Genomic DNA, 15,545 nt, shown 5'->3' with positions numbered 1-15,545 from the left:
CTTGATCGGTCAGAACGAGAAGAAGTTCGACTACATCAACCGCGTTGTCAAACGCTTTGGCTTTCAGTCTATGAGGGTACGTAGACACACCATCCCCCTCTCGTTTCTATGCATCTCCTAGATAGATCTTGCGTGAGCGTAGGATTTTTTTTGAAATTGCATGCTACGTTTCCCTACAGTGGCATCCGAGCCAGGTCTATGCGTAGATGATATGCATGAGTAGAACACAAAGAGTTGTGGGTGGTGATCGTCATACTGCTTACCACCAACGTCTTATTTTGATTCAGCGGTATTGTTGGATGAAGTGGCCCGGACCAACCTTACATGACCACGTTCATGAGACTGGTTCCACCGACAAACATACAACTAGTTTTGCATAAAGGTGGCTGGCGGGTATTTGTTTCTCCAACTTTAGTTGAATCGAATTTGACTGCGGCCGGTCCTTGTTGAAGGTTAAAACGGTAAACTTGATAAATCACCGTTGTGGTTTTGATGCGTAGGTAAGAATGGTTCTTGCTAGAAGCCCATGGCAGCCATGTAAAACTTGCAACAACAAAGTAGAGGACGTCTAACTTGTTTTTGCAGGGCATGGTGTGATGTGATATGGTCAAGACATGATGTGATATACGTTATTGTATGATATGATCATGTTTTGTAAAAGTTACCGGCAACCGGCAAGAGCCTTATGGTTGTCTCTTTATTGTATGAAATGCAAGCACCATGTAACTGCTTTACTTTATCACTATGCTTTAGTGATAGTTGTAGAAGTAATAGTTGGCGAGACGACCACGACGCTACGATGGAGATCAAGGTGTCAAGCCAGTGACGATGGAGATCATGACGGTGCTTCGGAAATGGAGATCAAAGGCACAAGATGATGATGGCCATATCATGTCACATATTATGATTGCATGTGATGTTTATGCATCTTATTTTGCTTAGTACGGCGGTAGCATTATAAGATGATCCCTCACTAAAATTTCAAGGTATAAGTGTTCTCCCCGAGTATGCACCGTTGCGACAGTTCATCGTGCTGGGACACCACGTGATGATCGGGTGTGATAGGCTCTACGTTCACATACAACGGGTGCAAGACAGTTTTGCACATGCAGAATACTCGGGTTAAACTTGACGAGCCTAGCATGTACAGACATGGCCTCGGAACACTGGAGACCGAAAAGTCGAACGTGAATCATATAGTAGATATGATCAACATAGAGATGTTCACCATTAAAGACTAATCCATCACATGTGATGATCAGACATGGTTCAGTTGATTTGGATCACGTATCATTTAGACTACTTGAGGGATGTCAATCTAAGTGGGGTTCTTGAGTAATATGATTAATTGAACTTAATTTATCCTGAACTTAGTCCTGATAGTTTTTGCATATCTATGTTGTAGATCAATGGCCCGTGCTACCATTCCCTTGAATTTTAATGCATTCCTAGAGAAAGCTAAGCTGAAAGATCATGGTAGCAACTACATGGATTGGGTCTGTAACTTGAGGATTATCCTCATTGCTGCACAGAAGAATTATGTCCTTGATGCACCGCTAGGTGAAAGGCCTGCTGCAGGAGCAGATGCTGATGTTATGAACGTCTAGCAAGCTCGATCTGATGACTAATCGATAGTTCAGTGTGCCATGCTTTACGGCTTAGAATCGGGACTTCAAAGACGTTTTTAATGTCATGGACCATATGAGATGTTCCAGGAATTGAAGTTAATATTCCAAGTAAATTCCTGAGTTGAGAGATATCAAGTCTCCAACAAGTTCTATAGCTGCAAGATGGAGGGGAACAGTTCTGTCAGTGAACACATACTCAAAATGTCTGGGTATCATAATCACTTGACTCAGCTGGGAGTTAATCTTGCAGATGATAGTGTTATTGACAGAGTTCATTAATCACTGCCACCAAGCTACAAAGGCTTCGTGATGAACTATAATATGCAAGGGATGGATAAGACAATTCCCGAGCTCTTCGCTATGCTCAAAGCTGCGGAAGTAGAAATCAAGAAGGAGCATCAAGTGTTGATGGTTAACAAGACCACTAGTTTCAAGACAAAGGACAAGGGAAAGAAGGGGAACTTCAAGAAGAATACCAAGCAAGTTGCTACTCCCGGGAAGAAGCCCATGTCTGGACCCAAGCCTGAAACTGAGTGCTTCTACTGCAAAGGGACTAGTCACTGGAAGCGGAACAACCCCAAGTATTTCGCGGATAAGAAGGATGGCAAAATGAACAAAGGTATATTTGATATACATGTTATTGATGTGTACCTTACTAATGCTCGTAGTAGCACCTGGGTATTTGATACTGGTTTGGTTGCTCATATTTGTAACTCGAAACAGGGGCTACGGATTAAACGAAAATTGGCTAAGGATGAGGTGACGATGCGCGTCAGGAATGGTTCAAAGGTCGATGTGATCGCCATCGTCACGCTACCTCTACGTCTACCTTCAGGATTAGTTTGAGACCTGAATAATTGTTATTTGGTGCCAGCGTTGAGCATGAACATTATATATGGATCTTGTTTGATGCAAGACGGTTATTCATTTAAATCAAAGAATAATGATTGTTCTATTTATATGAGTAATATCTTTTATGGTCATGAACCCTTGAAGAGTGGTCTATTTTACTTGAATCTCGATTGTGGTGATACACATATTCATAATATTGACGCCAAAAGATGCAAAGTTGATAATGATAGTGCAACATATTTGTGGTAGTACCGTTTAGGTCATATTGGTGTAAAACACATGAAGAAACTCCATACAGATGGGCTTTTGGAATCACTTGATTATGAATCATTTGATACTTCCGAACCATGCCTCATGGGCAAGATGACTAAAAGTACGTTCTCCGGAATAATGGAGCGAGCTAATGACTTATTGGAAATAATACATACCGATGTATGCGGTCCGATGAGTGTTGAGGCTCGTGGAGGGTATCGTTATTTTCTGACCTTCACAGATGATTTGAGCAGATATGGGTATATCTACTTAATAGAACACAAGTCTGAAACATTTGAAAAGTTCAAAGAATTTCAGAGTGAAGTGGAGAATCATCATAACAAGAAAATAAAGTTTCTATGATCTGATCATGGAGGCGAATATTTCAGTTACAAGTTTGGGCTTCATTTAAAATGATGTGGAATAGTTTCACAACTCCCGCCACCTGGAACACCACAGTGTAATGGTGTGTTCAAACGTCATAACCGTACTCTATTAGATATGGTGCGCTCTATGATGTCTCTTACCGATTTGCCTTTATCATTTTGGGGTTATGCATTAGAGACAACTGCATTGACGTTAAATAGGGCACCATCTAAATCCGTTGAGACGATACCATATAAACTATGGTTTGGCAAGAAACATAAGCTGTCGTTTCTTAAAGTTTGGGGTTGCGATCCTTTTGTGAAAAAGCTTCAGCCTGATAAGCTCGAACCCAAACCGGAGAAGTGCGTCTTCATAGGATACCCTAAAGAAACTGTTGGGTACACCTTCTACCATAGATCCAAAGGCAAGATCTTTGTTGCTAAGGATGGATCCTTTCTAGAGAAGGAGTTTCTCTCAAAAGAAGTGAGTGGGAGGAAAGTATAACTTGATGAGGTAATTGTACCTTCTCTCAAATAGGAAAGTAGCTCATCACAGAAAACTGTTCCCGTGATGCCTACACCAACTACAGAGGAAGCTAATGATAATGATCATGAAACTTTAGATCAAGTTACTACTAAACTTCGTAGGTCAACCAGAGCACGTTCCGCACCAAAGTGGTATGGTAACCCGGTTCTAGAAGTCATGTTACTAGACCATGATGAACCTATGAATTATGAAGAAGCGATGATGAGCCCAGATTTTGATAAATGGCTCGAGGCCATGAAATCTGAGATAGGATCCATGTATGAGAACAAAGTGTGGACTTTGGTTGACTTGCTCGATGATCGGCGAGCCATAGAGAATAAATGGATCTTCAAGAAGAAGACTGAAGCTGATGGTAATATTACTGTCTACAAAGCTCGACTTGTCGCGAAAGGTTTTTGACAAGTTCAAGGAGTTGACTACAATGAGACTTTCTCACCCGTAGTGGTGTTTAAGTCTGTCCAAATCATGTTAGCAATTGCCGCATTTCATGATTATGAAATCTGGCAAATGGATGTCAAAACTGCATTCCTTAATGGGTTTCCTAAAAAAGAGTTGTATATGATGCAGCCAGAAGGTTTTGTCGATCCTAAAGGTGCTAACAAAGTGTGCAAACTCCAGTGATCCATCTATGGATTGGTGCAAGCATCTCAGAGTTGGAATATACACTTTGATGAGGTGATCAAAGCATCTGGTTTTATACAGACTTTCGGAGAAGCCTGTATTTACAAGAAAGTGAGTGGGAGCTCTGAAGCATTTCTAATATTATATGTGGATGACATATTGTTGATTAGAAATGATGTAGAATTTCTGGATAACATAAAAGGATACTTGAATAAAAGTTTTTCAATGAAAGACCTCGGCGAAGCTGCTTATATATTAGGCATCAAAATCTATAGAGGTAGATCAAGACGCTTAATTGGACTTTCACAAAGCACATACCTTGATAATGTTTCGAAGAAGTTCAAAATGGATCAGTCAAAGAAAGGGCTCTTGCCTATGTTACAAGGTGTGAAGTTGAGTCAGACTCAATGCCTGACCACTGTAGAAGATAGAAAGAAAATGACAGTCATTCCCTATGCCTCAGCCATAGTTTCTATCATGTATGCTATGATGTGTACCAGACCTGATGTGTGCCTTGCTATAAGTTTAGCAGGGAGGTACCAAAGTAATCTAGGAGAGGATCACTGGACCATGGTCAAGAACATCCTGAAGTACCTGAAAAGGACTAAGGATATGTTTCTCGTTTATGGAGGTGACAAAGAGCTCGTCGTAAATGGTTATGTCGATGCTAGCTTTGACACTGATCCGGATGACTCTAAGTCACAAACCGGATATGTATTTATATTGAATGCTGAAGATGTAAGTTGGTGCAGTTCCAAGCAAAGCGTCGTGGCGGGATCTACGTGTGAAGCGGAGTACGTAGCTGCTTCAGAAGCAGCAAATGAAGGAGTCTGGATGAATGAGTTCATATCCGATCTAGGTGTAGTACCTAGTGCATCGAGTCCAATGAAAATCTTTTGTGACAATACTGGAGCAATTGCCTTAGGGAAGGAATCCAGATTTCACAAAAGAACAAAACACATCAAGAGACGCTTCAACTCTATCCGTGATCAAGTCAAGGAGGGAGACATAGAGATTTGCAAAATATATACGGATCTGAATGTGGCAGACCTATTAACTAAGCCTCTTCCACGAGAAAAACATGATCAACACCAAGACTCCATGGGTGTTAAGAATCATTACAATGTAATCTAGATTATTGACACTAGTGCAAGAGGGAGACTAAAGGAAATATGCCCTAGAGGTAATAATAAAGTTGTTATTTTATATTTCCTTATATCAGGATAAATGTTTATTATTCATTATAGAATTGTATTAACCCGAAACTTGATACATGTGTGGATATATACACAAAACACTGTGTCCCTAGTAAGCCTCTACTAGAATAGCTTATTAACCAAAGATGGTTAAGTTTCCTAACCATAGACATGTGTTTTCATTTGATGAATGGGATCACATCATTAGCGGAATGATGTGATGGACAAGACCCATCCATTAGCTTAGCATGTTGATCGTTCAATTTTATTGCTACTGCTTTCTTCATGTCATATACATATTCCTTTAACTATGAGATTATGCAACTCCAAGATACTGGAGGAATACCTTGTGTGATGTCAAACATCACAATGTAAATAAGTAATTATAAAGATGCTCTACACGTATCTCCGATGGTGTTTGTTGGGTTGGCATAGATCGAGATTAGGATTTGTCACTCCGAGTATCGAAGAGGTATCTCTCGGCCCACTCGGTAATGCACATCATAAGAAGCCTTGCAAGCAATGTGACTAATGAGTTAGTTGCGGGATGATGTATTACAAAACGAGTAAAGAGACTTGCCGGTAACGAGATTGAACCAAGTATGAAGATACCGATGACCGAATCTCTGGCAAGTAACATACCGATGACAAAGGGAATAACGTATGTTGTCATTACGGTTCGACCAATAAAGATCTTCATAGAATATGTAGGAGCCAATATGAGAATCCAGGGGCCGCTATTGGTTATTGACCGGAGAGGTGTCTCGGTCATGTCTGCATAGTTCTAGAACCCGTAGGGTCCGCACGCTTAACATTCGATGACGATTTTGTATTATATGAGTTATGTGTTTTGGTGAACGAATGTTGTTCGGAGTCCTAGATGAGATAATGGACATGACGAGGAGTCTTGAAATGGCCTAGAGATAAAGATTGATATATAGGACGATGGTATTCGGACACCGGAAGTATTCCGGGGGTACCGGGTACATATCGGGTCACCAGAAAGGGGTTCCGGGCACCCCCAGCAGAGATATGGGCCTAATGGGCCAAGAGGGGAAACGCAGCAGCCAACAGGGGCTGCTGCGCCCCCCATATGGGCCGCACCAAAGGGGATAGGAAAGGGGGAAAGAGATAAGGCGGGGAAGGGATTTGGCCTTCCCCTTCCTTCCCTCCTCCCTCCTCTTTGCTTCCCCCTCTGGTGAAAAAGGAAAGGGGGGGCCGAATTGGGGAGGAACCCCAAGTAGGATTCGGCCTACGTGAGGTACCCCCCTTGGTTGCTCCCTCTCCCTCCCACCTATATATATGTGGGGGGAGGCACCTAGAACACACATCAACTTCTGTTAGCCGTGTGCGGCGCCTCCCTCCACAGATTATACCCTCGGTCATATTCTCGTAGTGCTTAGGCGAAGCCCTGCGCGGATCACATCACCATCACTGTCACCACGCCGTCGTACTGACGGAACTCATCTACTTCCTCGGCACTTTGCTGGATCAAGAGTTCGAGGGACATCATAGAGCTGAACGTGTGCAGAACTCGGAGGTGTCGTACGTTTGGTGCTTGATCGGTCGGAACGAGAAGAAGTTCGACTACATCAACCGCGTTGTCAAATGCCTCCGCTTTCGGTCTACGAGGTACATAGACACACTCTCCCCCTCTCGTTGCTATGCATCTCGTAGATAGATCTTGCGTGAGTGTAGGATTTTTTTAAAATTGCATGCTATGTTTCCCTACACAGAAGGGTCGGTTGCGATGGCTTGCAGCAACAAGCAACCATCACAGGTTCGTCGGGTTATGGTGGTTGGTTATCCACAATTGTGTTTGGAGTTTGTTCCAGGGGAGGGGGTCACATGTTTCTGAATATATTTCATATTTTTTCGTTGATGTTTCTTCAGCGGTGCCATGCATGCATATATGTGAACGTCTGTTTATGTACTTTAAGAAAAATCTTGATGTTTTTGTAGCGTAAGAACTTTTTTTGGAATGTTGACAGGAGAGTTGTCAAATTCATTGACTAGAAGAAGCAATACAAGAACACCTCCAAAGCGGAAAGCACAACAAAGTGGCTAGTGCAAAAAAGAAAAGAAAGAAAATAGAGTCGGCACCATCACAAACCCAAGCTCCACCAACAAGTCATGCACACCATCAGAGAACCATCGTCAGGTCTACAAGGTAACACCTCCAAGAAGGCGGTGATGTCAAGGACTCCATCATCTCCCGATCTGGCATATCCAAATCTTAGATTTTCATCTGAAGACCACAAGCCATGGGGGTACGAAGAGCAAACAAGCTGCACGGCGATACCTTTAAGAAGGAAAACAACATCAATATACGTCGTTACTGTCGGCACTGACTAGGTTAAATGTAGGATTTTCATCCAGAGCTGAGTCTTCCACCAATCATATCAGATCCGAGGCCTTCCAGTGCCACCGAGTAGAAGGAGATCATGCAAACTACTACCAGAAATGGACTTGTCACCGCCACACGCAGGAACTTGGCGAACATGCGCCACCCTAGTTGGACTGCACCGCCGCACACATGCCCTAGGCGAGCCTAGCCAGATCTGGCCATCCTCTGCCTCCGTGTGCAGAATTGGGCGAGGATCCGCACCACAGGGCACAAGAAGAGCTGAGTCAGAACCGGAACTGGCCGGCCCACACCGCCGCCCACTGGAATTGGGTGAACACCAAACCAAAATCGACCGCCTCGCACCGCTGTGCGCAAGGACAAGACCAGCCGAGTTGAAACTAGCCGGCCAAAAACCTCCTGTGCACTGAGGACGTTGTACGGCACCGCTGTTCTAATGAGCCAGATGATACTTCCATTTTGCATCATGATTTTATATCGATATTTATTGCATTATCGGCTGTTATTATACATTATATCACAATACTTATGCCTTTTCTCTCTTATTTTATAAGGTTTACATGAAGAGGGAGAATGCCGGCAGCTGGAATTCTAGACGGGAAAAGGAGCAAATATTAGAGACCTATTCTGCACAACTCCAAAAGTCCTGAAACTTCACGAAGAATATTTTTGGAATATATAAAAAAATATTGGGCGAAGAAAGCACCAGAGGGGGCCACCTGCCATCCACAAGGGTGGAGGGCGCGCCCTACCCCCCTGGGGGCGCCCTCCATTCTTGTGGGCCACCTGGCTGGCCCCCGACACCCATCTTCTGCTATATGGTGTGTTTTGACCTGGAAAAAATCAAAAGGAAGCTTTCGGGATGAAGCACCGCCGTCTCGAGGCAGAACCTGGGCAGAACCAATCTAGGGCTCCGGGGGAGCTGTTCTGCCGGGGAAACTTCCCTCCGGGAGGGCGAAATTGAAGCCATCGTCATCACCAACGATCCTCTCATCGAGAGGGGGTTAATCTCCATCATCATCTTCACTATCACCATCTCCTCTCAAACCCTAGTTCATCCCTTGTATCCGATCTCTGTCTCAAAACCTCAGATTGGTACCTGTGGGTTGCTAGTAGTGTTGATTACTCCTTGTAGTTGATGCTAGTTGGTTTATTCAGTGGAAGATCATATGTTCAGATCCTTAATGATAATTAATAATCCTCTGATTATGAACATGAATATGCTTTGTGAGTAGTTACATTTGTTCCTGAGGAGATGGGAGAAGTCTTGTTATAAGTAATCATGTGAATTTGTTATTCGTTTGATATTTTGATGAGATGTATGTTGTCTCTCCTCTAGTGGTGTTATGTGAACGTCTACTACATGACACTTCACCGTGATTTGGACCTAGGGGAAGGCATTGGGAAGTAATAAGTAGATGATGGGTTGCTAGAGTGACAGAAGCTTAAACCCTAGTTTATGCGTTGCTTCGTAAGGGGCTGATTTGGATCCATATGTTTCATGCTATGGTTAGATTTATCTTAATTCTTTTTTCGTAGTTGCGGATGCTTGTGAGAGGGGTTAATCATAAGTGAGAGGCTTGTCCAAGGAAGGGCATCACCCAAGCACCGATCCACCCACATATCAAATTATCAAAGTAACGAACGCGAATCATATGAGCATGATGAAAAGTAGCTTGACAGTAATTCTCATGTGTCCTCGGGAGCACTTTTCTTTATATAAGAGTTCGTCCAGGCTTGTCCTTTGCTACAAAAAGGATTGGTACACCTTGCTGCACCTTGTTTACTTTTTTTACTTGTTACCTGTTACGAATTATCTCATCATACAACTATCTATCACCGATAATTTCAGTGCTTGCAGAGAATACCTTGCTGAAAACCACTTGTCATTTCCTTGGGCTCCTCATTGGGTTCGACACTCTTACTTATAGAAAGGACTATGATAGATACCCTATACTTGTGGGTCATCAAGACTCTTTTCTGGCATCGTTGCCGGGGAGTGAAGCGCCTTTGGTAAGTGGAATTTGGTAAGGAAACATTTATATAGTGTGCTGAAATTTACTGTGACTTGTTACTATGGAAAGTAATCCTTTGAGGGGCTTGTTCGGGGTATCTTCACATCGACCGAAAGAGCAAAGAGTTGCTCCTGAACCTACTACACCTACTGAAAATATTTATTATGAAATTCCTTCGGGTATGATAGAGAAACTGCTAGCTAATCCATATGCAGGAGATGGAACATTACATCCTGATATGCACCTAATCTTTGTGGATGAAGTTTGTGGATTATTTAAGCTTGCAGGTATGAGCAAGGATGTTGTCAAGAAGAAGCTCTTTCCTTTATCTTTGAAGGGAAAGGCATTGACATGGTATAGGCTATGTGATGATATTGGACCATGGAACTACAACCGATTGAAATTGGGATTTCATCAGAAGTTTTATCCTATGCATCTGGTTCATCAGGATCGGAATTATATATATAATTTTTGGCGTCGTGAAGGAGAAAGTATCGCTCAAGCGTGGGGGAGGCTTAAGTCAATCTGATATTCATGCCCCAATTATGATCTCTCAAGAGAAATTATTATTCAGAATTTTTATGCTCGGTTTTCTCATAATGATCGATCCATGCTCGATACTTCTTGTACTGGTTATTTTATGAAGAAGGATATTGAATTCAAATGGGATTTATTGGAAATAATTAAATGCAACTCTAAAGATTGGGAACCCGACGAAGGTAATGAGTCAGCTATAAACCTTAAGTTTGATTGTGTTAAATCTTTTATAGATATCGATGCTTCTCATGATTTTAACACTAAATATGGACTTGACTCTGAGATAGTAGCTTCTTTCTGGGAATCGTTTGCTACTCATGTTGATCTCCCTAAGGAGAAGTGGTTTAAATATAATCCTCGCATTAAAGTGAAAGTAGTAGAACCTATTAAAGTTGAAGAAGAAACTATTACTTATGACGTTGATCCTATTTTTCCTGCTGCTTATATTGAGAAACCACTTTTTCCTGTTAGAATAAAGGATCATGCTAAAGCTTCAAATGTGGTTCGTAAGAGTTATACTAGAACACCTACACACCTTGAGCAAATTAAAGTTGAACCTAGTATTCCTATGGTTAAAGATCTCTTGGTCAATAATATAGATGGGTGATAACCCACAAGTATAGGGGATCGTTTGTAGCCTTCTTCGATAAATAAGAGTGTCGACCCAACAAGGAGCTAAAGGTAGAACAAATATTCCCTCAAGTTCTATCGACTACCGATACAACTCTATGCACACTTGACGTTTGCTTTACTGAAAACAAGTATGAAACTATTTTGTAGATGTGATGCTAGAACTACTTTGCAAGAATAAAACTAGAAGTACTTTGCAAGATAATAAAAGTTAGGTGTTTAGAAAAAGGGTTTGTGTCAACAAGAAAGTTATTTGTCCCTAGCCAATCGATAACAAGTACCAGTAATCATTCTTGTAATTTTATATGAGGGAGAGGCATGAGCTAACATACTTTCTCTACTTGGATCATATGCACTTATGATTGGACCCCTAGCAAGCATCCGCAACTACTAAAGATCATTAAGGTCGTGAAACCCAACCATAGCATTAAGTATCAAGTCCTCTTTACTCCCATACGTCATACCCCACTTACTTGGGTTTAAGCTTCTGTCACTCTCACAACCCACCATAAGCGAACCATGAACATATTGCAACACCCTACAGCGGGGTCCCCTCACATTTGCACGAGAATGGAGGGCACCATAGGACAGCACCATAAAAAAAATATACAATCATACCAACCAAGATCACGATTAACCCACAGGACAAAACGGATCTACTCAAACATCATAGGATAACCATAGATCATTGGGAAATAATATATGGAGTTGAGCACCATGTTTAAGTAGAGATTACAACGGGGAGAAGCGGTGTTACACCGCTGCATCGAGGGGGAGAAAGTTAGTGTTGACGGTAGCATGAGTGTTGATGTAGATCGCCGTCCTAATCGTTGCCCCGGCGGCACTCCGGCGCCACCAGAAACGAGGGAGCCCCCCTCCTTCTTCTTATTCCTTGGCCTCCCCCCTAGATGGGAGGAGAGTTCCCCCTCTGGTCCTTGATCTCCATGGGAGCGGAGGGGCGGGAGCCCCTCCGAGATTGGATCTCCCTCTCTGTTCTCTTCTATTTCGCGTTCCCAGATCTGGCCAAAAACCGTTTCTTATATTCCGGGAGATCAGTAACTCCGCTTGCGCTGAGACTTTAACACAATTTTTTTCCGGATATAAGCTTCCTTGCACCCAAAGTAGAGTTCCAACCGACGTTCGAGGAGGGCACAACCCACCACCATGTGCCAGGGGCCTCTGGTGCGCCCTGGTGTCTTGTGGGCTATGTGGGCCTCCGTTTGCGGTGATTCCAACTCCCAAAAATCACATATATTCGAAAATAATTCTCCGTAAAATTTTATTGCATTTGGACTTCGTTTGATATGGATACTCTGCGATAGAAAAAACATGCAGAAAACAGGAACCGACACTGGGCACTGGATCAATAGGTTAGTCCAATAAATCATATAAAAAGTTGCCAAAAGTATGTAAAAGTTGTATAATATTGGCATGAAACAATCAAAAATTATAGATACGATGGAGACATATCAGCATCCCCAAGCTTAATTCCTGCTCGTCCTCGAGTAGGTAAATGATAAAAAAGATAATTTTTTATGTGGAATGCTACTTTGGGAGTCCTGGATTAGGGGGTCTCCGGACAGCCGGACTATATCCTTTGGCCGGACTGTTAGACTATGAAGATACAAGATTGAAGACTTCGTCTCATGTCCAGATGGGACTCTACTTGGTGTGGAAGGCAAGCTAGGCAATACGGATATGTATATCTCCTCCTTTGTAACCGACCTTGTGTAACCCTAGCCCTTTCCGGTGTCTATATAAACCGGAGGGTTTTAGTCCGTAGGACAACAGACAATCATACCATAGGCTAGCTTCTAGGGTTTAGCCTCTCCGATCTCGTGGTAGATCAACTCTTGTAATACTCATATCATCAAGAATAAATCAAGCAGGACGTAGGGTTTTACCTCCATCAAGAGGGCCCGGACCTGGGTAAAACATCATGTCCCCTGCCTCCTGTTACCATCCGCCTTAGACGCACAGTTCGGGACCCCCTACCCGAGATCCGCCAGTTTTGACACCGACATTGGTGCTTTCATTGAGAGTTCCTCTTTGCCGTCTCCGTTAGGCTTGATGGCTCCTACGATCATCGATAGTGATGCAGTCCAGGGTGAGACTTTTCTCCCCAGACAGATCTTTGTGTTCGGCGGCTTCGCACTACGGGCCAACTCGCTTGGCCATCTGGAGCAGATCGAAAGTTGCGCCCCTGGCCACCAGTTCAGGTTTGGAAGCGTAAACTACATGGCCGACATCCGCGGAGACTTGATCTTCGATGGATTCGATCCCCTGCCTTGTGCGCCGTGCGGTCACGATGAGTACGATTTAGCTCTATCATCGGACCGTATTCAGGAAATCGCACCGGCAGCCGCTCCGAGCCTCAATTCGGAGCCAGCTGCGCCATCCATGGACGGGTGGATGGACCCCGTCACGGAGGCCGTACCCTCAGCGGCGGTCGAGCCGAATATCGACCTTACCCTTCACGAGAGTTGTGTTGCCAAACTGCCGGATCCTTCTCCGGCCATGGACTCCGAACCGCCTGCGCCCGTGCCTGTCGAATCCAACTGGGCGCCGATCATGGAGTTCACCTCCACGGATATATTTCAGCACTCGCCTTTCGGCGACATACTGAACTCATTAAGGTCTCTCTCCTTGTCCGGAGAGTCCTGGCCGAACTATGTTCGGCAGGATTGGGATGCGGATGACGAAGAAATTCGCCGCCCACCCACCACCCACTTAGTAGCCACTGTCGATGACTTAACCGACATGCTCGACTTCAACTCCGAAGACATCGACGGTGTGGACGACGATGTGGGAGTCAAAGAGGAATCACTGCCCAGAGGGCACTGGAGAGCCACCTTGTCAGAGTAATGGGCCACGGGTAGGCTAACCCAGGCCCGGAACCTCTCAAGACATTGAGGCAGACTGCGCCCCTCGAGATCCCAGGACGAAGAGCCGCCTTCTGAAAGTCGGCGGCAAGGCGGCCGGCTGCCCACTTGCGGCCGAGTCCTAGGGACGACTTCAGGATGAGCCGACTCCTGACTGGCGACTTCCAGAGAAGCCGGCCTTGGGGAGTCGGCCCGCGACGCCAACAACCCCCATGCCCTCATAAAGAGGGATGGGACGGGGAGTGGCCATAGTAAGGTCCACTCCCACCCCTTCTCCAAGGGCAGGCGTGGCTACAGTACGCCGTACCCGCGGAGATCTCCCCGCGGCGCGACACTGTTGCCATGCCGGCCCTGACATCAGCCCCAGGGGGCGGAGCCCTGTGCCCACAACGGCCTGCTGGTACGACCCAGGGATGATGGGTCCCACCAGTCGGCGGGTGTACGAAAGACGGCGAAAGCACCACCAGTCGGCCCGGATGGGAGTCGGCCACCGGAAGTCGGCCGACCCCTCCCACCGGCCCCACGCGCCATTAATCAGACATGACAAGTTGAAAGTGCGTTATATCGAGTAGAGGGGGGTGAATAGGCGATTTTTATGAAAGTCTTCAAAACGTGGAAGTTTCGAAGACAAACGATAGAAATAAACCTATTACCATGCAGCGGAAGGTAGACTACACTAGGCAAACCATAGTCATGTATTCAATGGAGTGAGAGCACAATGACTAATAGCAGCAATGTAGTAAGGATCAGGTAGGAAGATATTATGAAGCCAAACAGAACACGCAGTCACTCAGTGAAGACAAAAGATAGTGCAATCATACAATGACTTCACAAGGAGTAACAGTAAGTAGAGGGAAGGGAAGGATGAAACCAGTGACTCTTGAAGACAATGATTTGTTGGACCAGTTCCAGTTGCTGTGACAACTGTACGTCTGGTTAGGGCGGCTAGGTATTTAAACCTGAGGACACACAGTCCCGGACACCCAGTCCTGAACACGTAGCTCAGGACACCCAGTCCTCACCGTATTCCCTTGGAGCTAAGGTCACACAGACCTCGCCCAATTACTCTGGTAAGTCTTCAAGGTAGACTCCCAAACCTTCACAGACTTCGTTCACCGGCGATCCACAATGTCTCTTGGATGCTCAGAACGCGACGCCTAACCGGCTGGAGGATTCACAGTCCTCAAGTGTAATAAGTCTTCAGATCACACAGACAAGAAGACTTAAGTGATGCCTAATTCTCTTTGGCTCTGGGTGGTTAGGGCTTTATCCTCGCAAGGAATTATCTCTCAAAGGCTTCGAGGTGGGTTGCTCTCAAACGACAAAAGCCGTACACTAACTCTGAGCAGCCAACCGTTTATGGTTGTAGGGGGTGGGCTATTTATAGACACTAGGCAACCCGACCTGATTTGTCCGAAATGACCCTGGGTCACTAAGGAACTGACACGTGTTCCAACGGTCAGATTTCAAACTCACACGACAACTTTACTTGGGCTACAAGCAAAGCTGACTTGTCCGACTCTGGACAAGATTCACTCTCATAGTCTTCACTCGAAGACATAGGTTTTGGTTAAGCATCACTTCAGTCATTCTGACTGGTTCTCTTGGACCCCACTTAACAGTACGGTGGTTCCTATGACTCAACAAAGAAGAAA

This window comes from Triticum urartu, chromosome 7A (genome assembly GCF_056163025.1).
Source record: "Triticum urartu cultivar PI428250 chromosome 7A, HENAU_Tu73, whole genome shotgun sequence".
NCBI lineage: Eukaryota > Viridiplantae > Streptophyta > Magnoliopsida > Poales > Poaceae > Triticum > Triticum urartu.
This window is presented reverse-complemented; position numbering follows the sequence as displayed.